Source organism: Canis aureus, chromosome 22 (assembly GCF_053574225.1).
Source record: "Canis aureus isolate CA01 chromosome 22, VMU_Caureus_v.1.0, whole genome shotgun sequence".
Taxonomy (NCBI): domain Eukaryota; kingdom Metazoa; phylum Chordata; class Mammalia; order Carnivora; family Canidae; genus Canis; species Canis aureus.
Genome location: NC_135632.1, coordinates 42,291,428 through 42,316,449, shown reverse-complemented (window position 1 = coordinate 42,316,449; position 25,022 = coordinate 42,291,428). Strand labels below are relative to the sequence as shown.

The 25,022-nt window shown below is 43.9% G+C and overlaps 1 long non-coding RNA gene across 2 annotated transcripts; it reads right to left on the bottom strand.

Annotated features, from left to right (window-relative positions):
- Nucleotides 1-2,934: 2,934 nt before the first annotated feature.
- Nucleotides 2,935-24,318, bottom strand: LOC144294377 (uncharacterized). Of its 2 annotated transcripts, none has more exons than XR_013361780.1 (3): nt 24,216-24,318; nt 4,815-5,101; nt 2,935-3,393 (listed from the first exon to the last, which is right to left on the bottom strand). It is a non-coding gene; the product is annotated as an uncharacterized LOC144294377 (long non-coding RNA). The 2 variants fall into 2 exon arrangements; XR_013361781.1 differs by lacking the exon at nt 24,216-24,318 and adding an exon at nt 6,652-6,883.
- Between the last annotated feature and the right edge of the window lie 704 nt (nt 24,319-25,022).

Below are 25,022 nucleotides of genomic sequence, written 5' to 3'. Positions count from 1 at the left end.
ACAACCATTTTCTCCCATTGTTACCATAAGTACTCAGGACAGCTTGGGCCCTGGCTTTCTTTTCCTTTTCCTTTTCGTTTTTCATTTTTTTTTTTTTTAATTTAAAAATACAGTCTACGAGTATGAAGAGTGACCTATTTTCTTCCATCTGCAAATTACATTCTGATGTTCACCCTGGGGCCGTTCCTTTGTTGCCAAGTAGGCAAGGCCAGCAAGTACAAATTTACCACTTGATTAAGGCACCATGATTTGCTTTTAAATATTATTATTCGATGACTTCAAACTCTCAGACCTAGAGGTTTTCATTCAACTTCATCAACTAGACATGTAAAAGGCAATTACAAAATAGTGCGTGAAATGATGTAGTAGGACTCTGTGGGAACACACTGGAGGGGCCCAGGCCAGTCTTGAGGCTGTCAAGAAAGGCATTTGGTTTCCAAAGGTAATACCTACCTTACTTGTATCCCTCCCCACTTTGTCCAATCAGAAAGACACAGGAGATGTTAACGCCAAGCAGCTGAGGGCAGGGGGAAGCAATTTTCTATTATGCTCTTTGGAGCAGTAGAGATGGGGAAAGGACATGGGCCTTAATTTGGATTCATCAAGGAAACTATTAATCAAAGGATTGAAAGGCACATCCCCAAACTCTAATCAGCATCAGATTTTGAAAGGGTCGGTGGCCACATGAAAGGGTGCTGCTCCTCCTACTCCAGGAAAAGGATCCCAGGTACCACCCATCTTTAACTTGGGCCCTCTTTGCTCCTCAGTCTCTTGGCCCCATGTTTCCAAGACAACAAAGTCTCAGATAAGTCAAATGCTGGCCAGTGAGTTGTCCTTTCCTGAAATAAATCACCCAGAAGAGAGGTGCTGCTGTGGGCCCAAGCAGACAGTTGTTCCCAAAGCCATCGGTGGATAAGCCCCATTGTACATGTGAAGAAGCTCACTGAAGACCAGCTGAAGACAGGATGCCATCTTCCTAGGAAGTACAGAGGCCTATGGGAGAGACATTCAGGATTGAGGAGAACTTGAGACACACAGTTTTCCAGAGTGGCTGTACCAGTTCACATTCCCAACAGTGCAAGACGGTTCCTCTTTCCCCACATCCTCTCCATTTGTTGTTTCCTGTCTTGTTATACAATGTCACTTAAGAAAAAGCTTTCCCTGCTAAACAGAAGTTTGAAAATCATCTTACAATGGCTCTTCAACCTCTCCATGTGCAAAGGGAACAGAGTAAATCAAGATGATAATTAAGCATGGTACCCATGAGAGAAGTCATCTACCCTACGCTAGGGTAGCAGCAATCCCAGCCCTTGATGCACACCGTCCCTCCTGTCTCCCATACACCCCACAAAACTGAAGACCCTAAGCCTCAACAGCTCTGACTACATTGTCACAGTATTCTGTGGAAGGTCCTAAGAATAAGTATTCATAAAACATACTTCACCATTCAGTGCATAGCAATAAGATGGTGCCCAGACATAAACCAAGGACAACTGAAAGAAGGGAGCTTTGGTGGCCAGTAAATAAAGCCCTTAGAAGTGAAAAATGCACCCCCCAGATACAAAGAGGCCCAAAGGGAGATTTGTGGTCCCAGAGAAGCCTTGCTCTCTATCTGGTTAAACAGGTTCCTGAAAAATCACTTTAATTTCATTCCAAGAGGAAAAAGATACAAACTAAAAGAGTTGCTGGGGGAAAGAAGTGCCTGGATTCCTAACTTCACAATCATTCAACAAATATTATGTGCCAGGCAGTCTACTTGATCACCTGCCCTTGTAGAAAGGTGAGGGAGGGGAAGGGTAGGAAGAAAGGCCATAATGAACAGAAGCCAAGCAGGAACCCAGGAGAAATAAAACCTGGCAACTCAAAAGAGAAAGTGTTTAATGCAGACCACTGGAATCCCAAAGTGTCCATAATTGCCATGTAAATGTTATCAACCATTGAAGCTACCACATGCTTTAGAGAGAGAGAGAGACACCATCACATTTCAGGTGAAATAGCTAGTTATGGAGAAACTGTGCAGAAATGCCCTAAAGCAGAGCCATAAACTGGTTGGCCAGATTCATTTGGATTAGTTGTCAAAGTCATAAAATTGAGAGTTTTTACATAAAAATCCCAACTTCCATTGCTTGTTTTTTTTTTTCTGAAAACTGAATTTGACAAGGCTGGGCCCAAGATACCGAAAGGTAATGGTGACTGGTAGCTGGGTGGTGCCATTTAGATGGGGACACTTTCACATTTCTTTGTAGGGAGGGGCCCTTGCAACATGAAGAATAAGATGTGCATACCTATGTAGACATTGTGATGAAGACGGACTGGAAAGTCATCACTGCTGGTGATAGTCCTGTTTCTTTGCTTTTGCTTTTGTTCAGGGTTCCATCTCTTTGCACCAGGCCCTGTTATCACAGACCTAACTCAACACAAGTCAAATCGTCTTGTATTAATCAGATTGTATTAATCACATCCTGATTGATGGACATACCAGATCCTCAGTCAACCAGGAGGTACAAGTGAATAGGGTCTAAAAAGATCCATTTCTGAGGAGATAATCATGTTAATTCCACTTGCTGAGCATGGTTCTAAGTTCTTGGTAAGTGATATCTCTACTTATCTTCACGACAGCCCTGTGAGTAGGTCACATTGCCAACTGCCTTTTATGGATGAGAGAGCTAAGGTTTACAAGTTGTAGGATCAAGATTTGAATTATGGGGTTTTGCTATATATTTGGCAAGCTGAATTCAGAAGAGGGAGAACCCCAGGCTGAGAGTAGCCCTGCTCAAGGGAGACAATGGTATGAGAGTGTTCTCCAGACCAAAACAGAAGCAGGTCCAGATCTTGAGGAATCCACTTGCAAGTATGGGGCACTTGGCAAATGAGAAATTAGCACCAGAATACTCGCCTTATGAATGTCAAGGGGCTGGAATCCCAGCCTGGGGGTCAGATAATAGCAAAAGTTAATATTTATTGAGTTGGTGGCAGGGTGCTACACATGATAACTCATTTTATCTCAACAGCCTAATTGTACAGATGAGGAAAATGAGATACAAAAAGAGCTTCAGAAACTGGCTTGGTATCACAGTTAGGAACTAGTGGAGCTGGGATTGAAGCTCATCAGTTGTTTCCAGAGTCTATAATCATAAATCCTACATTTGCCACCTCAGACGACCAAGGGCCAGCCAAGCAAACAGGACAAAAGTTTAGGTGAAGGGATCTTCTGAGGATGTTGCAGGAGCATCAGGAGGCAAAGTCTGGACAAACAGAGTCAGGGACCTGGTGGAGGTGGGCCAATCTCAGAGGCATCAAATCCAGATGTCTTGGGGGTATGGGAAAGTGCAGCTTGTCCCATCCAGAGGAGAGGGTCATCCAGAGCCCATTGAGCAGAGAATTGGCCTGAATCTGTGAATTCAAAATGGACATCCTTAGTCAGAAATTTCTCCTTTTCATCTTTACTCCAGAGAAGCCCTCATCAGTTTCCTGCTGTGGATGGAGTGTTGTTCAAGGATGATGATTGCCACACTGTCCATAATAGCAAAGAGAGGGTAATCTAAGAGTCCATCAAGAGGGGAATAGCTAAGTCCATTGTAATCAACCCATACTTGGGGAACATTCTCAAACAAAAAGCACACATACCCCTCATGAAAAGATTCTGAGACCAATGAGGCAGCTGTGGGGCTGTAAAAGAGGCGTTACCAGTGGCTATGAGGAGTGCAGTAAGCTGATGGCCTCCAGCTGCAGAGCTCTGGGGATTTACTGCAGCATTTGTGTTAAGGCCATGATTTTCCTGGGTGTCCCCCAGCCAATGACAGAGCATGGTGGGGTTGTAAGGCCTAAGCCATTTCTGCCAAATAAGGCACTCCTCTAGGGGGCAGTCTCTGAGCTTCCCAATGTGAGATCCCCATCTCTGTGCTGTCCCTCCCCAGCTTGTCCCCCCTATCTTTCCAGGTATCGCCTCCAATTAATCTCTTCTACTTCTAACCGCTCTCAGTGTCTCTTTCCTAGAGGACCCCGAACTGACACACTTATTGAGGAGTGAAAACAGCAAATTGCAGGACAATGCATACACTAAGATACCATTTATGCAAGTAAACAAACAAGTACATGCCTACCTGAATTAATATTTTTTTAAAGACAGAGAAAAAGAAAAATAAAGGAAGGAAAGAGGGAAACTTGTACATAAAAACATGTATTTTTCTATGCATTGAAAAGTTCTGGGAAAAGCCCACTCAAATGGCAACAATAGTTATTGCTTGGGGTGGAGGGAGGAAGTTAGGAAGTAATAGTGAATAGGACTTCAGATTGTGTATATTGCTATATTTTTCCTTTTACAAGGAGAACACATACAGGTGTTACTTATGTAATTAAGAAAATTTAAGACATATACAGGCCCTTCGATTGAGACTGACTTTTCTCAAGGAGGATCCGCAGCATCTCAGCTGAACCCAAAACCTTTAGAGTGGGGACCATGACTACACAGTAACGTTCCATCCAGAAGGTATCTGCCACCCCTGGCCTACTCCCATTCCCTATCTCTGTTGGAATAGCTAATAGCCCAGTGATACATCAGAAAGGTGTCTAGAAAGATCTATGGAGTGTTTTAAATTGCATGAGACTTTCCTGGCCTCCCTGGCTGTACTATACAGAGATGCCATAACTCCCCAGTACAGCGTCTCTGAGAATTGCACTTGTAAATCTTCCCCCTCCACCTCATGTGGCATGGAGTACATCAGAGATGATAGTGGGTGATGCTAAATCTAATCAGCTGCATAGATGGTTCATGCAGGAGGAAACCACATTTGTTACTTATCTGCCAAAACTACCTCTTTCAACTTTGAGCTATCAGTCTTCTTTCTCTCTTTCTCTTCTTTCTCCCTGACTCTCTTCTCCATTTTCCCTCCTTCTTTCCCCAGGGCCTTTAAATAGTGCTGAAAGGGTGGCTGAGAGGTGAAGAATCCCAGCCTGGAGACTGCGCCCTGGGCACAGGCTGGAAGCTTCCTCGTTGAACTGCTGGCCTGTGTCCTCTACCTGGCCTTACTGACACTGACAGACTGGTGACAGGTCAGAGGTCTGCAATCTGGAAGTGGTGTCGATGGCTTTCACAGTGTGCCTGGAGGAAGAGAGAGCAAGCTAGTTGGGTCAGGCTATTACCATGTAGCAAATTACTATTATTTTTATTTTTAGACACCAATAAAAATGACATCTGGGACCAGGGCAGATGAATGTTTGTTCTATTTATAGAGAACTAGAAGTCTGAGTTATGGCTGGGGGTGCCCAGCTGAGTGTGCTAGGGTGGGGAGGCTTCTGGGAGGAGATGTACATCTGGCACTGCAGGGGTAAAAGGGAACCCAACTTGGGAAATGAGTTCAGCAGAAGTTTGAGAGGTCCCGGAATTGTTGTCTTACCAAGCCTGAAATACCCAGTGCCTAACCGAAGGATGTCTTAAATAATATACCATCTTCCAGATGTCGAATGTCTACAGTGTCCCTGGCTCTCTATTCATGAAATGCTTCCTGGAGGTCTGTGAGGAGGGCAACATCATCACCACTCCACTTCTGAGAAGAAAAAGTAACACACCTAAAATCCCATAGCTGATGGATGTCAGGGCTAGGTTTGGTGCCTGGTTCTGTTGAAATTATCATGTTTCTCTTCCACCTACCTCTCAGTAACCTGCCTATGTGGTCAAGGCAGTCAGACCAGCCAGATCTTCATGGGCACCCATTCCAAAAAATGAGTCAGGGGAGGGAATAGGGCACTCAATGGGCTAATGTCAATTCTTGTAAACACATCCATCATGAACTTTATGAATGAAATGTTGACACTAGATGTTGTGACTGAATGCTAGTGACCCTCCCTGAATGCTGAAGGGAAGCAAGATCACTTTTTTAAAACTAAAGTTTAGATTTATTTAATGTTCTTTTTATGTCCCAGGATCCCATCTAGGATACCACATTATTTGGATTTGCCTTGTCTGTTTAGGTTCCCCTTGGCTATGACAGTTTCTCAGACTTTCCCTAGTTTTGATGACCTTGATAGTTTTGAGGAGTGCTCCTCAGATATTTTGTAGACTCTCCCTCAGCTTCACCACTTGGTACCTACAAAATCTTACTGGAAGGCAGGATTTATGCAACTTCCATGGGCATCTCTTGACTTTACAACCAGAAAATAACTGAGGTGTTAGGGAAAAGGCCTTTAAAACTATCTCATTCATTCACTCATTCACTCATCCATTCATTCATTCATTCATTCATTCATTCTACAATCACTGAGTCCTCAATTTATGCAAAGAAAGTGTTGGAGGAGGCACAGAGGAGGGCAAGAGATTAGCTCGAGTGCCAGAAGCATATGGTTCTCTAGCCAGTTGTCCCACCAGCCCACTCCCTCTGGACTGCACCTCCCAACTATGGAGGAAGAGTTGCAGCAGACTAGTGTTTCTCAGACTAACACAGAGGGCTCCCACATTGCAATCCCAGAGGCTCTTGCTAAAAATCCAAGTTCTCAACCTTACTCCAGATTCATCGAATTAGATGCTCCAGTCAGGAACCCACTTGGGAATTAAAACAAACAAACAAACAAACAAACAAAAAAACTGCAGTTGATTCTAAGGCTCAGGCCAGTTTGAGGACTACAGTGAAAGATAACACTGAATGGTCTACCTACCCTGATGGGATACGTAGAAGCCCAAGTGGATCCAGGGCAGACAGATGAAAGCAGGCGTGTGACATTACACATGGACATTGCACTGGGTCGCAGAAGGAACAGAGCAGACGAGGAGAGATGGGAACTCAGAGGAAGGGTCTGCGATCTAGATGGCTGGGCATGGTGTCAGAGGATAGAAAGCACTACTGGGGCTTGGGGCTGGCTGGCAGCATATAGGTACAGAATGAGGCATCTGGAATCTAAGGTCACTTGTAGATGTCAACATGTAGAGAATCTATAAGGCAAAGAAGGCATAGAGGAGGATGAAGAAAAAGTGAGTTTGGTTTTAGACGTGTAGTGTTTAAAGTCTTAATGAAGTATATAAGCAGACACACCTTTTAGGTGGTTGGGGGTCCCAACCTGGCATTCATGTGGGGGGAAGGGGCCACCTTAGACACTCATGAACTTTAATATCATCACAGAGCTGGGTTTAAGCTGCCCACTCTCATCATCCTCCAACTGAGTGGCCTCAGCCAGGTCAATGGACTTCTTTCAACTTCAAAGTGGGTACAGCATTGACCTTTCAGGGTTATGCTGAGGATTTAATGAGATACCCTATGTAAAGTCCCTGGAGCACTCTTGGAAAAAATCAATCTTAATTCACATTCAGGATCAAAGTTAACATTGAAACCGTGAGCCAGACCATGAGAGAAAAGAGTATGTGGTAAAAAGAAGAGATTAAGGCCTGAACCTTGGGGAAAACAACAGTGAAGGGACAGCAGAAAGAGCAAAAGACACACAAAAAAGAAAGAGCCTTAAGGTCTGAGGAAAACCAATAGCATCATGTAGTCAGAGGTAGCATGAGTATTGGGGAATATTGGCACTCAGGTACCCCACACCAAGGTTCGAAGCCCTGCCTCCACTTCCTAGCTGGGAACTGAGACTTGCCGAAGCTCTTTCCTCTAACGTAAATCTGGGGTGACACGACTTACCACATCTGTCAGTTGTGAGAAACAGTTAAAATGCTCTGGGTAAATTTTACGTTCCAGAGGAGGAAGTCAGTGAATGCTAATCAACATTATTATAATTGTTATACAGGCAAGGCTAGCTAGTGTTTGGAAGCAGGGCAGCAAAGGGTGTCCAATGCCATAGGGAGATAAAGAAAAATGAGGACTTAAGGGGAAAAAAAACCCTGGATTTGTGATTTCCCTGAGCAGAGATAGAGTAGAAGCCAATTGGCAGGGTGTTAGGGTATAGGCTCAAGATAATGAAGATGGCTGGTATGAACTCCTGTCTGACTGTGTCCCAACTTTTTACAAGTCATGGCACACACAGATAATTATTATACAACATATTGAGACAAACCACTAAGGTCACTCAAAATAACAAAAGACCTGCCCAGGAATTCCAACTGCCCTATTCCCTGTCCAGCTGCCCTGAGGGCTGAAGAGATCAACATGCCAGCTTTCTGTAACCATCCCAGTACCTAGGCACTACGGCACCATACCAAGTGGGCACCTGTCTCCACTGCCAGATACCAAATGGGCACCTGTCCCCACTGCTTACAGTGATTACCAAAATGAATTTTCCCATGACCCACTTGCTTTAAACGGGGATCAGCACATTTCTTCCATAACTGACCAGCTATTATGGGATTTGTCGGCCATGCATTCTCTGTTGCAACTGTTCAACTTGGCTATTTAAGTGCTAAAATAGTCAGAGACACACAGAAATGAAGGAGTATGGTTGTGTTTCAATAAAACTTTATTTACAAAAACAGATGGTGGGCTGGATTTGGCCTGCAGGCCTTATTTGCCAACCTCTGACTCTGAGCTTCAAAATCTGGCAATATACTTCCACCAGAATTACCAAACATACAAGACTGACTAAACTTAAAAGAATTGGCACTACCAAATTTTGATGAGGTAATGGATAAACTGGAACTTTAACACATTGCTAGTGGGGGTATAAATTAGTGTAATCACTTGGAAAAACATTGACAGTCCCTACTACAGCTAAACCTACATGGCCTACAATCCAAGAATTCCACTTTTTGGATATAAATCCAACCAAAATAAATGTATATATGCACCAAAACATATATATAAGGATGTTTATAGTGAATTTATTCATAATAGTCACAAGTTGGAAAATGGTCAAATGCCCAGCAACAGTAAAATGGATAAATAAATCCTGTACATTTAATACAATGGAATACTACACAGGAATGGAAAAAAATACACTCTGCTGCACGCAACCATCTGGGTGCAACTCATAGACATAATATTGAGCAAGAGAAGCTCTAGGATTCTGTAAATGTAAAGTTGTTGAACAGGCAAAACCAGTCTATACTGATAGAAATCAGAAAAGTGATTGCTTTTTCAGGAAGATATGGATTAAGATTCCTTGCTCTAAGTGGGAGTCACATGTGTGTATATATAAAAAGATTCACCAAAATGGATATTTGAGTTTCTGTACCTTATTTTATATTACACCTCAACTTAAAAAAAATGTAAATGAGTAAACACCAAAAAAAAAATGCAGGAAATTCTGAATCCAATATGCCTGCCTACTTGGAAGCCAATAATAGCATACTTCCCCTACAGAGTCCATAGCCAGTCTTTGGGGGCACCACACTTGGCATTGGTAGGATTAGGAGTTTTAGTAAGATTTTTTTTCCTTTACTACGCTGGGCATTGATAGTTCACTGGCCTGGGTTAGAGGGACCCTAATATTTGCCTTCTGTCAATGAAATAGTTTCCAGGTGGTGGCCAAGTTGGAGGTAGAGGGAAGGCAAGGGTTGATATAGGAATAAAGGTGTAGGGTGGGATTAGGCGACAACAAATGACAATGACCAAGATTTATAGAAAACAAGCCTTGCTCTCAGTCACTCAATGAAGGATCCCAGCTCTTGCAGCGCAGGATTCCTTCTAAAGGCCATTCTGTGATGTGATGTTATCTGTCAATATGGGAGATAACAGTGGTCACAGCATGGAACATATACCTAATGCTTAGGTGCTTTGTAGACATCAGGTCTCAGAAGACCAGGGACCTTAGGAAACCATTACCATAGTTACTGTACTGTTAAATTGTCTGGCAGTGTCCTGGTAAGTCTGGTAAGTTCTGGTAAGTCTATACATTGACATCTAATCTTGTCCAAATGCATACATTAGGAGGGCCAGCTTTTTCTTGGGTTTCCAACAACATGGAGGTCTGGCTTTACTAGGTAACTAGGTAGGAACACAGTTCAAACACTGTTATTTAGGTCTGCCCCTTAAATCTGGGTCCTTTTCCAACCTTTGGCTTTCTTTACCCCTGAAATGAACACCTCCTGCTCTTCTTGCTACCTGTTCAAATTCTGGTGACCGAATGAATTTTCAGAGGGGGACTGAGGGGTTGCAGGGGACACAGGAAGAGAAGTCAACATCCATGGACCCCTACTGGATTCTAGATGTTGTGCCAAATGATTTTATAGATCTATGCTGTACAACACAGTAGTCACTAGCCACGTGTAACTATTTAAATGTTTAATTTTCATTAATTAAAATTAATTAAAATTTGAAATTTATTTCTCAGTTGCTCTGGTCACATTTCAAATGCTGAACAGCCATGTGGCTAGTGGAAGAATGTAGATATAGAACATCTCCACCATCACAGAAATTTTCACTGGACATACCTATATATAGACTCTTTCCCCTATAATCCTTACAATAATCGCCTGAAACATTTATAAGTTAGAATGCAGTGGACTGCCTGTAACAGAAAACCTAGGCTCAAAATGACTTTAAAAACAAATAATTTTATTTGTTTTTTAAATAATAATTTTTAAATAAATAATGAATTTATTTCTGCTTGGAGACCAGAAGAAGTGTGTTTCCAGGCACAGCCCAATCAATATGTTGCCAAAGACCCAGGCTCCTTCTGTCTCAATGCTTTGCCATTCTCACTACCACCTTTACATCAATCTAGTTCCTCATGTGGCTATAAGATGGCAGCCAGTGGCCTTTGGGGAAAATGTGCTTCCTTATTCATACACCAAGAGAAAGTTAAAATACCTCTCCTCCAGTCTGATTGGACCAATAGGAGCCATGGGCCTTTCCCTAACTAATAACATTCCCCAGGAAGGGACTGCTGGGGCTGCTTGGGATAAGTCAAGATTCCTCTATGGAATTAGAGGTTAAGAAACCTGAGTAAAATCAGGGTTCTATTGGAAAGGAGGAGGAAGAGAAATGTGTAATGGATAACCATTAAATACTGCAGTGATTATTCTTATGCCCATTTACAAACAAGGAGACTGAAGCTCAAAGGCATTAAGCAAACTACCTAAGGTTAACAGAACAGGTATGTGATAACACAGAGGATCAATCTAGGGTCTGTCAAAGCCACCGCTCACACACCGCCTTGCCACACAACACTGGATATATTTTGTCATTGAGTAGCACAATGCCACTCAAGTGGTTATCCCCTCACTTCTGATTAGTAGCAACATGATGATTAGCTAATAAGGCAAAGCAGTAATGAACTTGCTCTGATCATCTTTCTGTGTAAGCAACTTCTGGTTATCTGTTGAACAGAACACATTATGCTGCTTTCCTCTCCCAACCTTTCCTTTTATGTTAAATATATGATTTTTATCCTCAGAAGGGGGATTATCTCAGAGCAGAATTGGCAAGGTTAAACACTATCTATAAAACACATTCAGCTATGCCATGAAATGAATTACATAATATATCAGTCATCTACCTGGCTTTCAAAAACCTGCAAATGCATTTCTGTTCGGTATGGGTGAGTATTTTATATTTTGCCTCCCTTCCCATGAAGGTAAAAATGACCTTGGTTCTTAGGAAGTGAAGATATATTGAACGGGTTAGGATCAACACAGTTCCATTTCATTTAGTCTCCACTAAAATTGCAAGGAGTGAAAATAGAGCTGGAATTTATTTTACTATATATTGCCTCATTTGAACTTTAGTAAGGCATTAGCTTCTAAGGAAAACCCTCCCCCTTCCATAATCTCTTATTGATGGCATGTTAAGGAAATTGCCTTGACTTTATTGATTCTGAGCTATGAGGTACAATGTACCCGGTGGTGTGTTAAACTGAGAAAGGTATGCTGGGCTGGCTATACTGCCTTGGAGATGGACTCAGCTGACAGCCGGCACTTTGGCCCTACCCAACACCTATGGCCATTCTCCCCAAAGAACAAATTAATGGGATGCCAGCCGCGTAGGAGCCTTCTCTCCATGACCTTGCTTTAAAAGAGGGAGCCCTGAAAGGAGAGGAGCCTTGTATCCTGAAGAGGGAATAGCAGGACAGGACAGGACCCCACTCATCTACTCATCAGCTGAGGCCAGGTCTGCTCAGTCTACCCCTTTCCTGGAGGGGTTGGAGCAGGAGCCAGGTGGACCAGAAGGTGTATGTCTGGCCAGGTTGCTTAAGTTCTGGGATTGAGGCTTCAGCTGTGAAATAGTCTTGGCAGGGTGAAAAAAGTTGCTATTTTGACTGGCACCAACATCCCTTTGCTGTATTTGTCCAGGAAACTATTGTGATGGGCCACTCTAGGTGAGTCGCCCACACCTGGAGAATAGCTTACAAGCACACAGTGAAACAAGGTGGCAGCTAATATGCTCTGCACAAGAAAGTTTCCAGAAGTGTGTGGGGCTGGGAGAGAATCAGGTAAGCAGGTAAAGATGAGAAGCAGAGATGGAAGGAGAAGGTTGTGGGTTGATCTGATGAAGACAGGGTTGTTGCGATCAGGAATATCCAGTAATAGCTTAAGTCATCTGTAATAAAATACCAACTGCCACCACCAGACTTTGATGAAGTCTGCCATTCACACAAAAATTGGTTCAGGGTAGAATTGGAGGGAGGACAGGCATAGACTGAGGAGGAAGATCAGCATGGAGCAGAGGGAGGAAGTGGCCCTGGGAAGTAAGTGGGGTTGACATAGTTCAGAAGTGACCATCCACACCCCAGCCCAGGACCTCACTGTTATCTCAGAACCCAGCTCAGTGTTGGGCACAGAGAAGACCGTCAACTGTCCCAGGCCATCCCAGCCACTGAATGAACTTGTCCACCTTTGATGACCCCCAAGCCATAGATAAAAACCCCCTCAAGCCTAACAAAAGGACAGTGTCCCTTCTTTTCTGAACATAATAATAAGCTTATTTTCTCAACAGTGAGGTCAGAGAATGGTGTAGGTGAAACAAAGAAATCTATTTTTTTTTCTGGTATTAACTGACTTGTATGGCTGCATTCTGGGTGTTATGCTAACCAAGCCTTTCCTTTTTTTCCCCCATCTTAGCAAAAAAAGTGCAGGTAGCTGAGGATGGGTGTGTCTGTGCTGGAGGTGGGAGGAAATGGTAAGGGTCAGGGAGGTTCTAAGGACAACAGAAAAGTCCATCCTATCAGGTAAGTGGTCAGCAAATGCGTGTGGAATGAATTTCAGCCTGAGATGACACTAGACATTATATAGGTCACGGGCCAACAGCTCAAAAACCTCCAGACAGGATTGAGTGAAGAGAGATGGGTAATGAGGGGCCGCTGCTCCCAGGAGGGCTGGTGCCCTTTCTAAGAGCACTAGCCTCTTCTCAGCTCCAGACAATTATTGCCAAGCAGGTACGTGAGTCCCCTGTGGCTAGATCTGATTTTTTTTTCTCCAAGAAAAGCCAGAAATGTGGATTTTCATATAAAAATACCCATTTTGAAACATTGGAAACCGGTTCAAACAATTTCAAATGCTGTACCAGTCAATAAAAATGCATCTGCAGGTTGGATCCATTCCCCTCAGATGTAGAATAGTGGTTCTCAGACACAAGTAGGCATCACGGTTTGCCACAGAACTTAATAAAACAGGTACACTGGCCTCCACCCCCAGAGTCTCTGAGCCAGCAGTGGTGGCGTGGAAGCCAGACAGGTGCCTGTCTAGCGAGTTCCCAAAGATGCTGATGTAGCTGGCCCTGGATGACCCTGGAAGATCCACTGCTCTTGTTGACCACCAAGATCTCCAGGCTCTCTGCCCTGCCAGGGACTGCTGGGGTCTGCCCTCTTCTTCAGGGCCTCCTGCAAATAAAGTTCTCTGTGAGCCCGCTCTCTATTTAAAGCCTGCCTTCGAGGCATGTTTTTAAAATAGAAGCACAAGGCTCTAATTCTTGGGCTCTTTCATTTCCTCGTAATATTTTCCTGGCAAGGTCTGGGCCCTAAGCATCACATTGTCTTCTCCGAGTCCCAAACCAGAATATTCTTTCCTGGAGAATCAGGTGCCCCAGTGCTCAACTGCATTTGATCATGTTAATATTAGAAAAAATCCAATATAAATCCTCTTGGTGTCAGGGGTTCTGCAAGGTTGCTCTAATTGCCTGAACCTTAAAATACATTTTTAACCTCTTCTGCCTTCAAAGTCAGTTCCAACAAGGCCAGGGGAGATGTCTACACCATTGGGGTTCTCATTAGGGCAGAAGGCCACAGTTTTAGTAACTCAGGGGGGTTGGAAGAAGTAGCACATGCTTATTTTTCCAATAGAACTATGCTCACACAGGATTTCCGCTATTACTTGTGTCTTTTCAAACCCAGAATTGCAGAGATGACCAGATCTTGTCCCTTACATAGGCCCTGACTAGGAGGCAGTAAACCCTCTTCCTCCACTGTCCACAGAGAATAATGCAGAGATGGCTAATGACCAAGTTTGTATGGTGGCTCAGAAAGCTAGAGTTACAGGAATCTGGCAGTCCTAAAAGACTCATTGCTAGGGTCCCAGGGTGACCATGCACACATACCTATCACAACAATGGATCCAAGAACTTAATCCCAAAGTCCCAAATGCTTCCTTTCACCCTAAATGCCTGCCTATCTTGGCCTTGAAATCTCCTGAAACTTTCTCACTGATGAGAGATATAAAACTAGCAGGCAAGTCTTAGAGTAACCTTCATGTCACTGTTTGGCATCTGGGAAAGGCCACTGCCTGGGTCAGGATGTCACAGAGCAAGCAAGCTCAAGCAACTGTAAACAAGATGGTCACAGGGCCAGGGCTCTGAGTCTGGAGGGTTCCACTGGAGAAGCATCTAACTCAGACAGTTCCTCTGGCTGAAGAGTGAGGTTCCTGACCTGGACCTTCACGGGTAAAATCTAGCCTGGGAAGCTTGCCAAGATCCTGCTTTTGGAAGCCTGCCACTGGAGCCCAGGCTTCCCAAATCATTCACCTCACCCCCTCCCCCACTGTCTCTGTCCCCTTTGACTGGGGTCTGGGGCTGTGCTCCTGCCACTGTTTACTGCACTGGGTGCTCCCTGCTGCAGCTTACACCCACTTCCCTTGTCTGGAATCGGGAATCTTGGAATTGGTAGACCCTAGAGTCCTAAGCCCCATCTGTAAAATGTGTGTAATGGTAACTGAGAATCAAATTGGACAGTAGCCCTGAAGTTCTTGGCAACCATGAGCTCCTACACATCAGAAGGTGGTGTCTGTGCACTCTGGCTCTTTGTCTTGTCTCACCCAAGTGTTCTGGTTCCTTCCAGAGTGTGTAGCAAAATCTAGGCATGGTTCCCTCTAGCAAGGATGTTCCCCAGGGAAGAACTGGAAGGGAGGAAATGTAATTTGGATAAAAGAAACGAGGTAAAGGTAAAAAAATAAATAAATAAAGTACCTTTTTGAAGGGAATCAGCTCTGAGTGCAGGAATTAGTTTGGAGGCAGAGTCTCCCCCTCCCCACCCACTGTCCCCACTCCCTTGGGCCTTCTAAGAGCCCCCACAGCTTTACCTGTATGGATGGCCCAAGGGCTGGGCCACAGAGAAGCCCAACTCCAAGGGGTCCCTGCCTCCAAAGGGTCAAAGACAAAATATAAAGAAGCACTGTCAGTGAGTCCAAGGGCAAAAGCACATGAGCACACACCTAGATGCCAGTCCTGGCTTCATTCTTACCAGCTGTGGGTACTCATCCAGTGACTTCTCTTTGAGTCTCAGTTTGTTCATCTGTCAAATTGGGACAAGGACACCCATCTCATGCTGTCTTTGTGAGGACAGCAGTATCTACCTGCATGAGTTTCTGCCTTAGATGAGGTTCCCCAGAGGCAGAGGCAGAGCCTGAGACAGGGATTTGGGTATACGTTGTTTGTTAGAGGAATGCCCTTAGGAGAAGGGGAACAAGGGAAACAAGATGGCATTGGGGATTCTACTAACCAAGGAAGTGGTCCCAGCTTTAGCTCTATCCCATGAGGAGTTCTGGAGCATTACAGACCACAGTCGGCACCACAGACTTGGTCCTTCCTAGAAGCCAAGGGCAATAGACTTTCATACCTTCATCAATCAGTTGTTGTCTACAGGCTGTCTATAAGTAGAGAGGGAAGGGAAGCCTGATGGGGAAGTCTTCTGGGAGAGATGGCTCCCATTCTGCTGAGAATAATTCTCTGGAGGAAGCAGCTATGAACACCTTGGAAACAGTGTGGATAGCAGGTAGGGATGGGCACCCTCTGGGTGAAGAGGATTCATGTAGGGACCACCAGTATTCACCATTCACCATTGCTTTACTTCTTTTTAGTGCTTCCAGCAATAAAACACCTTGCTCAGCTGGTTCAGAAGCACATCTGCCTCATCTTGACTTTGGTGCCATCCTGAGCTGCATCACAGCAAGACACTAATGGGTGCCCTATCCCCACAGGCTCATAACCATACCATGTGTGTACATGTCCCACTCTCCTGACCTCACAGGAAAACAGGCAGAAAGTAGGCAGGGTTGCTTTGCCAGGAAGAGAGGTGGATTCACCCAGACCAGCCACACCCTTGCCTTTCCACAATTCCTAGTTAAGTAGCTCTTCTCAAAAGGCTGAGATCATGGAATGGAGCCTTGCTTCCCAAAGTGTGGCAGATGGAGCAGCAGCATTTGCATCACCTGGGCACTCCTTTGGAAGGCAGACCCTGGAGCCCTGCCCCAGAGCTACTGACCCAGAACCCAGTCTCACAAGCTCCCAGGGTGATCCATGTACATTCTGAAGCACAAGACTGCTGGGGCAGATGCTTCTCTTCTCTCTCCTCCTACCACACCACTGGCTCACCTCCACTGGAATGCTTATTGCATTTGCTGCAATTTTCACACTTGAATTTTTGTGTCCAAAAAAACAGTGGTGGGATGAAGTCAACAAGGAATCTGGAGACCCACAGATCAGGGTTTGAAACCCTGCTTTGTCACTGGCTAGCAAGGTGGCCTTAGGCAAGTGGCTCACCACTCTTGAGCCTTTATTTTTCTCCACATAAAATGGAGAAGATAATTTCTACTTCTCAAGGTTGTTGTGAGCCAAGGTAGTTAAAATATCTAACTGTCCCAAGCACACAGTAGGCGGGACAAAAAAAATCCCCAAGGCCTAATTTAGTGCTTGTCATGTGGTAATATTGAGGAAATTTAATTGAAGTGAATGGAGTGGAAGCAGGCTGACTTTCAGCCTCCAACACAACAGAATGTCTGCAAGGAGGAGGAGGGTTTCAGAAACTTTGATCTTCCTGCTTGCTCTTGTTTCTCTTGCCCTTGATGGTTTTCATATCATGTCTTCAGCTGTTGACATGCGGAAGTATTTGTCTCTGCCTTGCACTATTGAAGAGGATGGATAGAGATTCATGGGCATAGAGAGCAGGGCTAGAAGCCAGGTGGCCTTAACATTTGGAGCTCACAGGCTGACCTCCAGACTTCAAAGCAAATGTAGGAAACTGATGGTATGTGCCAAATTCAACCCTGGCTTCTGTTTTGTTTTGTCTATGCAGATTTTAATTTTTTTTTTAATTGCTGGAAGACTTCTAAAAGCAAAAGAATTTAGGAAAAAAAACTCATCTGACTTTCTGGCTTTTCTTTTAAGCCATACTGACATCATTCAACCCCCACTGTCTGGCAACCACTGGCTGGAGCTGAGAGCAGCGGCTGTCTTTGGCAGGGCCTGCCCTTTCCCTTTTGCCACACTCCACACCTTTCCCTCTTGTCACCCTCTATCACCATACTGTTCTCTGTTCAGCTCCAACTCATCTGTCTTTCTGGCCTCTCCTTGACTGACACTTGGAAAAGGCAGAAGGCCCCAGGGAATTTGAAAAAGACTTTGGCCTTCTAGAATCCATGGAATGAAGCTTTAGATGAATTGTGTCATCCTTTTAAGCATCAGTGAGGCCCCTCAAGATCCAATATTTTATGTCTCTCACCATTTGAGCACTTAGGGTGTGCCAAGATTTTTGTATAACTTTCGTATTTTATCCTTATGGTGGTTCTGTGAGATGGGTTCAGTTTTATGGATGAGAAAAGTAGTGCTAAAAGAGGTAAATATGTTGCCAACAATCACACCAGGGGCCAGCAGCAGAGCCAGAACTTGTGAAAGTGTGAATCTAGCAGAGCCCAGTGTCCCCAAGCCCTTGTCTATAAGCTTAGTTTCATATACGTGCATATACCAGGTTGTAAGAAAATAAAACTCCATGAAATAAGAAAAAAACCCAACTAATTCCACCATCAATCATTTATAAGTTTTGAAACCAGTTGAAAAGAAAGGGAAAAAAATCAATCAGTAGCAAATGTTAGTAGATGTCTACTCTTTCACACGCCCTTTAATTTATAATCAATTCTCAAGAGCAAACTCTCCTCCTGATGAGTATGTTCAGGTCAGAACAGGCCTCTTCTAAGACCTGCTGTACACCTGTCAGCAAGCAAAAAGTTGACCGGGGCCTTGAGCTGCCCACACCTTCACATGGGTCTTGCTGCTAGTGGCCAGCCTCCCCCACCGAGTCCTACTCAGCCATGGAACCTATGGGCCCGTTGTCACCCGGCTCTAGTTTCATGTGACATTCTCTTCACTGACATTCAGAATTCCTCCCCTACCACCCCCAGGCTGGAATGCTCCAGGAGTACGGAGTAAGAGGGACAGGCTGGGCCCCAAATCTGCTCTTCAGGCATAATTTTATACTGCATTATCACCCTCATTTGTGGAGCCTCTTTGAGAAACACTTCTCAGCTTTCCATCTGCTGTGGGGTCTTGCTGCTTTTACACACTGACAGAATGTTAAGAGTGGAAGAGGTACTATTTCTGCATTCATATAAACCCATCTCCTCCCACGGGGATTCCTTCTTCAGTACCCCTGACAGAATGGTGATGCAGCCTATCCATATACTTTTAGAAACATGAAACATATTACCTCAGGGGGGCATTCTGCTCTATATTTCAGAGCTCTGAGTTTTAGTAAGCCCTCTTTAAACCTTCCAGAAACCCACTTCATTTTTATATCATTCATCCATCAGCAAACTTGTGTTAGTATACATTCATTTTGCATGACATAATTTTACAAGTGACAGAAACCCCAAATTAGCCCCCCCCCCAAAAGGCATTTAAAAAAATAGTTTCAAGTGAGGCTTATCTCGGAGTTTAAAAATGCCACAAAGGACCTGGTGGGGCTTTCATTCCAATTTGTCTGCCATATTATTGCCCCATGAATCTGCAAGCAATCATAGTAACTCCTGGGTTATATGCTTCATATTAGCAAAATGGATGCTGTGGTTCCAGGCCTCTTATCTAATCCTCCAGAAGAACCAGAAGCAACTCTTTGGCTAGCTTTCCCAAAGTCCTAAGACTCACTCTTGTTAGCTCAAATCAAGTCATGTATGGATGTTAACTAGATTTATTGTGGCGATCATTGCACGATGTACACAAATACTGAATCACTATGTTATACACCTGAAACCAATATAATGTTATATGTAAGTTATACCTGGAAAAAAAAGGAAGTTTAATTGAGACAGATATCCTTCTCTTGGACCAATCACTGCAGCCAGAGAGATGAGATATGGAGTTTGGGTGGGAAGGGGGAATTGTCCATCCAACTCAAACCAAAACCCTGAAATGGGGGAGGAATATATTCTCTAAAGGAAAGTAAGGATACTGTTGGCAGTAGAGGGGGGAACAGATCCTGAAGAGGAAGCCACAGATGTCTTTTACACATCTCTGCTTTGTGCCAGCCACCATATTCGTTACTGAGGATGGCAAGTCAAATAAAACCCAATCCCTGACCAAGGAAGCTAATAGCTTGGTGGAGTCATTGATTATGACTTATGGAATTCTCATAAGTGCCCCTTTCTGGAGTGGAGAGAACATATCCTCCTTTTATGAAACGCCTCTGGGCATTTGAAGACACTTTGCCCACCTCTTCAAAATCTTCCTGGAGTTAAACATCTCTGGTTAGTCTGGTTGTGAGCCCTCTAACAAGGTGTGCAAGACTTAGATCATGACAGCCCCCTCCTGTGGATGATGTGAACACAGGGTGCAGAAACGATGGTACTGGATTAGCTGGACCCTTCTTCCTCGAAGCAGTAGGTTTTGGGACTCGGACTGGAGTGCATGGAGTTTATCTGGGAGATGGTCCCAGGAGATACCAGTAGGAAGGAAGGAAAAACAGCCAATGCAGAGTGGCCACAAATTATCACTGTGGACAGCCAAAAGCCCAACCATCCCAGGGAATTCTGGGAGACCACATAAGGCATACTGTCAGCAATTCCTCAAGGATAGGAGGCTAGGCAGCTATCCCCCAATTCTCACTTGTCATGGGGTGAGACCTCTCTGAGGGTTCTCTTCGAAAATGTCAAGGTCTTGAAAAACAAGACTGAGAAACTGTCACAGATTGGAGAAAACTAAGGACACACGACAGCTAAATGCAACATATTGGTCTAGCTTAGATCTTGGAACAGAAAAAGAGTCTTAGCAGAAAAGTGGTAAAATTGAATGAAGCAGATAGTTTAGTAAGTCAGACTATATGGATGCTGATTGGTTTCTTAGCTTTGATACATAGGCCATGGTTATATTAAATGCTAACATCCAGGGAAGCTTCTGTGAAAGGTATACTAGCACCCTCTGCACTGTATTTGCAGCTTTTCTGTAAATATAAACTTATTTCAAAATAAAAAGTCTTAAAAAAATCAATGCTGGACATCTTTCCAGTGCAATAGAGGTTTATAGTAACATTTTTGATGACTAAATAGCATTTCATTGTATAGACATACCAAATTTTATTTAATCAATATCTAGTTTTTCCCTCAAGTTTTTCTGTTTTAACCACATTGAAATAATAATTCTCTTAAATTCATTTTTGTGTACTTGCCCTTAGGATAAAATCCAAAAAGTAGAATTTCTGGGTGCATTCCAAATTCTCTTTTCCAGTTTCTGAGTGCTCCTGCGCTTGTGTCAATTGCAACTCCTTGGACCACACCTTAACATGTTGAACTCATATCTCTAGGGGTATAGGCCTAGGGATCTGCATTTTCATAAGCAACCCAGTGATGTTTGAGAAGGCTGGTGTGGTCTTGGCTTGAAAAAAGAAAGAGAGAGGGACACCTGGGTGGCTCAGTGGTTGAGTGTCTGGCTTTGGCCCAGGTCATGATTCCAGGGTCCCAGGATTGAGTCCTGCCTCAGGCTCCCCACAGACAGCCTACTTCTGCCTCTACTTATTTTTCTGCCTCTCTCTCTCTCTGTGTGTCTCTCATGAATAAATAAATAATTCAAAAAAAAAAAAAAAGAAAAGAAAGAGAAGGAGAGAATGAACTTAAAGGGGTTGTGGCTACCTTGATTTGCCTGCGTCTTCCACAAAGCTTGAACTGACACCTCATATGATATGCCTACTTGGTTTTTATAGCTCAAGAGGCTGCCATCCCAAAGGCAATGATCCCACTCATGCCATCAGCAATTAGTTTTGGGGTGCAGAATCTGCAGTGTATTCTGGAGGAAACACGGGGTTGTGGCCAGGGTTGGTGGAGCTTTGATCTTTTCTAATCCAAGAACAGAGTTAAGTGGGAGAACAAGGGAGAAGCTGAACAGCCACCATCTCCGAGTACCTCTTGTCTCTGCAAACCCAGGAGCTGAGAATGGACATCACCTCTTCTGCCTGGCCTTGAAGAGAGGAGAGCAGTATTTCCCTTGCCAGAAGCTGTCTTTCCTGCTTTTCAGGGTGACCAATTCATCCTGATTTGCCAGGACTTTTCCAGTTTTCATGTTGAAAGTCTCATGTCCCAGGAAACACCTCAGCCCAAACGAACTTGGATGGCCAATCACCCCAAGTGGCCTAGAGAGAACCCTAGGCCCTAACTCAGAAAACTTCCTCCCCCACGATGTGGCTAGAACAAGTTCCAGACTCTGAGGTGTTAGAGGAGGAGTCCAAGATGCTCCCTAACTCCTAGATCTGACACCTCTTCCTTAACACCCCTCTTCCTTCTCCCACCCCCTTTCTCCAGCCTGCCTCTGCCCTCAAGCTGTGTTCTAAGCACCTGCCAACTCTTATTCAAGTATTAAAATGCAGTGCCACTATTGCCTTCTCCAGGTAACCTTCTCCATCTTCTCCACAGATGCCCACCTCACCAAAATCCTGCTCTCCCACTTAGCCGTCATGCGAATCTGGGCAAGTAGGTTAACCTCCCTAAGCCTTCCTTGCACCATCTGTAAAATGGGTTTTATAATGCTGCTTGCCTCATAAAAGGAGTACTGGGTTAGATTAACTTACCACATAGTATATACTCATTGGGAGTTCTTTGAATGAATGCATGACTACGTAGAGTTGAAATTCAACTCAGAGCCAAAAGCTAGCAATGTAGGCAATACTTTGTTCTTCTTTTCCTTATCCCATCTACTACTCTGTCTCTCTATACCTGCAACTTCCTTTACCACAGGAATTCTTAATCTTCTCAGTGTTGTGGACCCCTGTGGCAGTCCGGTCCCATAGACCCCTTCTTAATGTCTTCAGGTGAATTAAATAAAATAACAGATTATAAAGAAAGCTAATTACATTGAAATCATTATTAAAATGTAAAATATAATTTCCGATGCAGTACTGTATAGCTTCTATATTAACACATTAAATAAAGTCTACCAGCAGGTCTTGTAATAACTACTATTTAAATAGTGAACTTAATGATATTTTAAGATAACTTCAAAAACATTAAAGGAATAGAAAAACATCCATGATTTTTCTTGGTGACAGTCCTGCTGATACCACAGTTTGTTGCCTATGTTTAAAATTGATGGAAATGCTACATTTTATCTAGAGGTTAGTAGAAATAAAGATGTAATGGTTCACCTAGCCAAATTCACAGACCCACTGACTTCTACCCTTGGGCCCTTGAGGGGAGGTGTCTGTGGAACCTAGGTTAAGAACCCCTGCTGTCCATGCCAGCAACCTTGGAACACCACCCTGAGAGCTGCTTCTCTATAGCCTGGGGGCAGAGTTGAATGCATGTTCCATGCTCTCCCTGCTTCTAGAACACGGGATTGTTCTCATGCTAACCCTTAGGAACATTCCTTACACAATAGGAACATCACCATATTAGCATCTCCTGGGCTCCAGAGAGCTTGTCTGTGGGGATGGTCTGTCACCTGGTCTTTCTGTGGCTAGAGTGGCTACAAGAGGCCACAGCCAGTGATGGCTCTGATTCCCCAGACAGATTCCTCTGGCAAAACTCATAGTGGAGGGTGCCTGAGTGCCTCAGTTAAGTGTCTGCCTTTGGCTCAGGTTATAATCTCAGGGTTCTGGAATCAAGCTCCACATCAGGCTCCCTAGTCAGTGAGGAGTCTGCTTCTCCCTCTCCCCACCCCCACTCATGCATTCTCTCTCACTATGTCTCTCTCTCTCTCTCAAACAGATAAATAAAATCTTTTTTAAAACCTCATAGTGGAGGGATGCAGGCTGTGCCTCATTCTGGTGGGGCCTAGGCTCCCACAGCTCAGGATCCTCTCTTTAGGAAACAATACAAAATTACTAATATAAAATCAAGTATGACAACAAATAACTCAAATGAGAAAAGAAATGACAACAAATTATAAATATTAAAAGCTGACAATGCAAATATCACAAAATTCAGAAAAATAGCATATTATTTTTATTAAATAACTGCCTATCTCTTGTCTAAAATATTTTTCCCTGCATTTATTTATCTGCTTTCTCTTTGATTGCTTCATAACATGACAACAATTTTATACTATTTTATACAGAGCCAACAGAAAGATAATTAAGTTTTTTCTCTAGCATGGTTGAGCAGATATTCTTTTTTAATTATCAATAGTTTATCAAGTTTTCTTGTAGCTTCACAACCCATTACTGGTAAGGTCATAGATATCTTCAGGATTATTGTCAAAGTTGGGGAGTCTTTTCTAAGCTGGAAGTTCTTCCAGCCAGAGCATTTCAGGTTTTTTTTTTTTGTTGTTTTGTGTTGTTGTTTTGGGGTTTTTTGTTTTTTAAAGATTTTATTTTTTTATTTGAGAAAGAGAGAGAGAGCAAGCAGGGGAAGGAAGAGGTGGAGAGAGGGGGAGAAGCAGACTCCCCCTGAGCAGGAAGCCCAATGCAGAGCTCTATCCCAGCACCCCAAGATCATGGCCTGAGCTGAAGGCAGATGCTGAACCGACTGAGCCACCCAGGTGACCCTCAAGTTTTTTTAAGCAGTGGCTCATCTTTATGCTCTGAGTTGGAGACACTCATTAATAAGTCTGTCACCCACACTGTCACCAGAGTGGTCTACTGGGAGGTTCATGCCATCACATCTGACACAAGATAGCTTCTGTTTTGATGAGACATTGCAGAGAACTGAGTCTTTGACTTACATGTATCTGGCAAATGGAAGAAGTTTCCTCAGACTACATTCCAAATCTTCTTTCTCCTCTACACTCCACACAGTTCCGGACTATGTACCTTGATCTGTGTTGCACATCATGTGACAATCTGCAGCTCTGCACCTTTGAGATCTGGTGCCCAATGAGTCAGCTCTGTGAGTGTTAACAGATTCTTGGAAGTCCTTTCCACATGGGATCATCCAGCATGACCTAAGCTAAACCCCAAAGTGACCATGAACGGTGTCCTTCCACACCCAACTGAATGAGTGACCAACTCATCTCTCTCTGGGCCCAATCCTCAAATTGCCTTTGGCTGCCTCAGTAGCACCCCACCCTGGGGCAGGATGACAGAGGGGATGTGGGAGAGGGAAGAGGTGTGTTTGATGGATTGTGGTAAACTACCATGGCTTTGCAAATTCTACAAAAACATGTCACCCTGGAAGCACTTTGTGAGGTCCTCCTGGGATCTTGGAAGAGGCATGTGTGAGTAAAACAACCTAAATAAACATAAAACTTATGTTTCTTTGGTTTACAGAGATCAGCCCTGCTGCCAGCTGCAGGTAACAGAAAACTCAGCTTATAGCAGCTCCCAAAAGCAGAAATCTCACTGGTGCATATACTGGAAGTCAAAAGTGGACAGTCTGAGAGATTGATCCAATAGTTCCCAAGAGACCCAAGTTCTCTCTGTCTTTCCTCTCTGCCCTCTACAGAGCAAGCTTCATCTTATACCCAGCGAGCTTCATCTTATACCTGCACCCTCTCTGTTCTTGAGATAGGTGTCAGAAGCCACTGGTCATC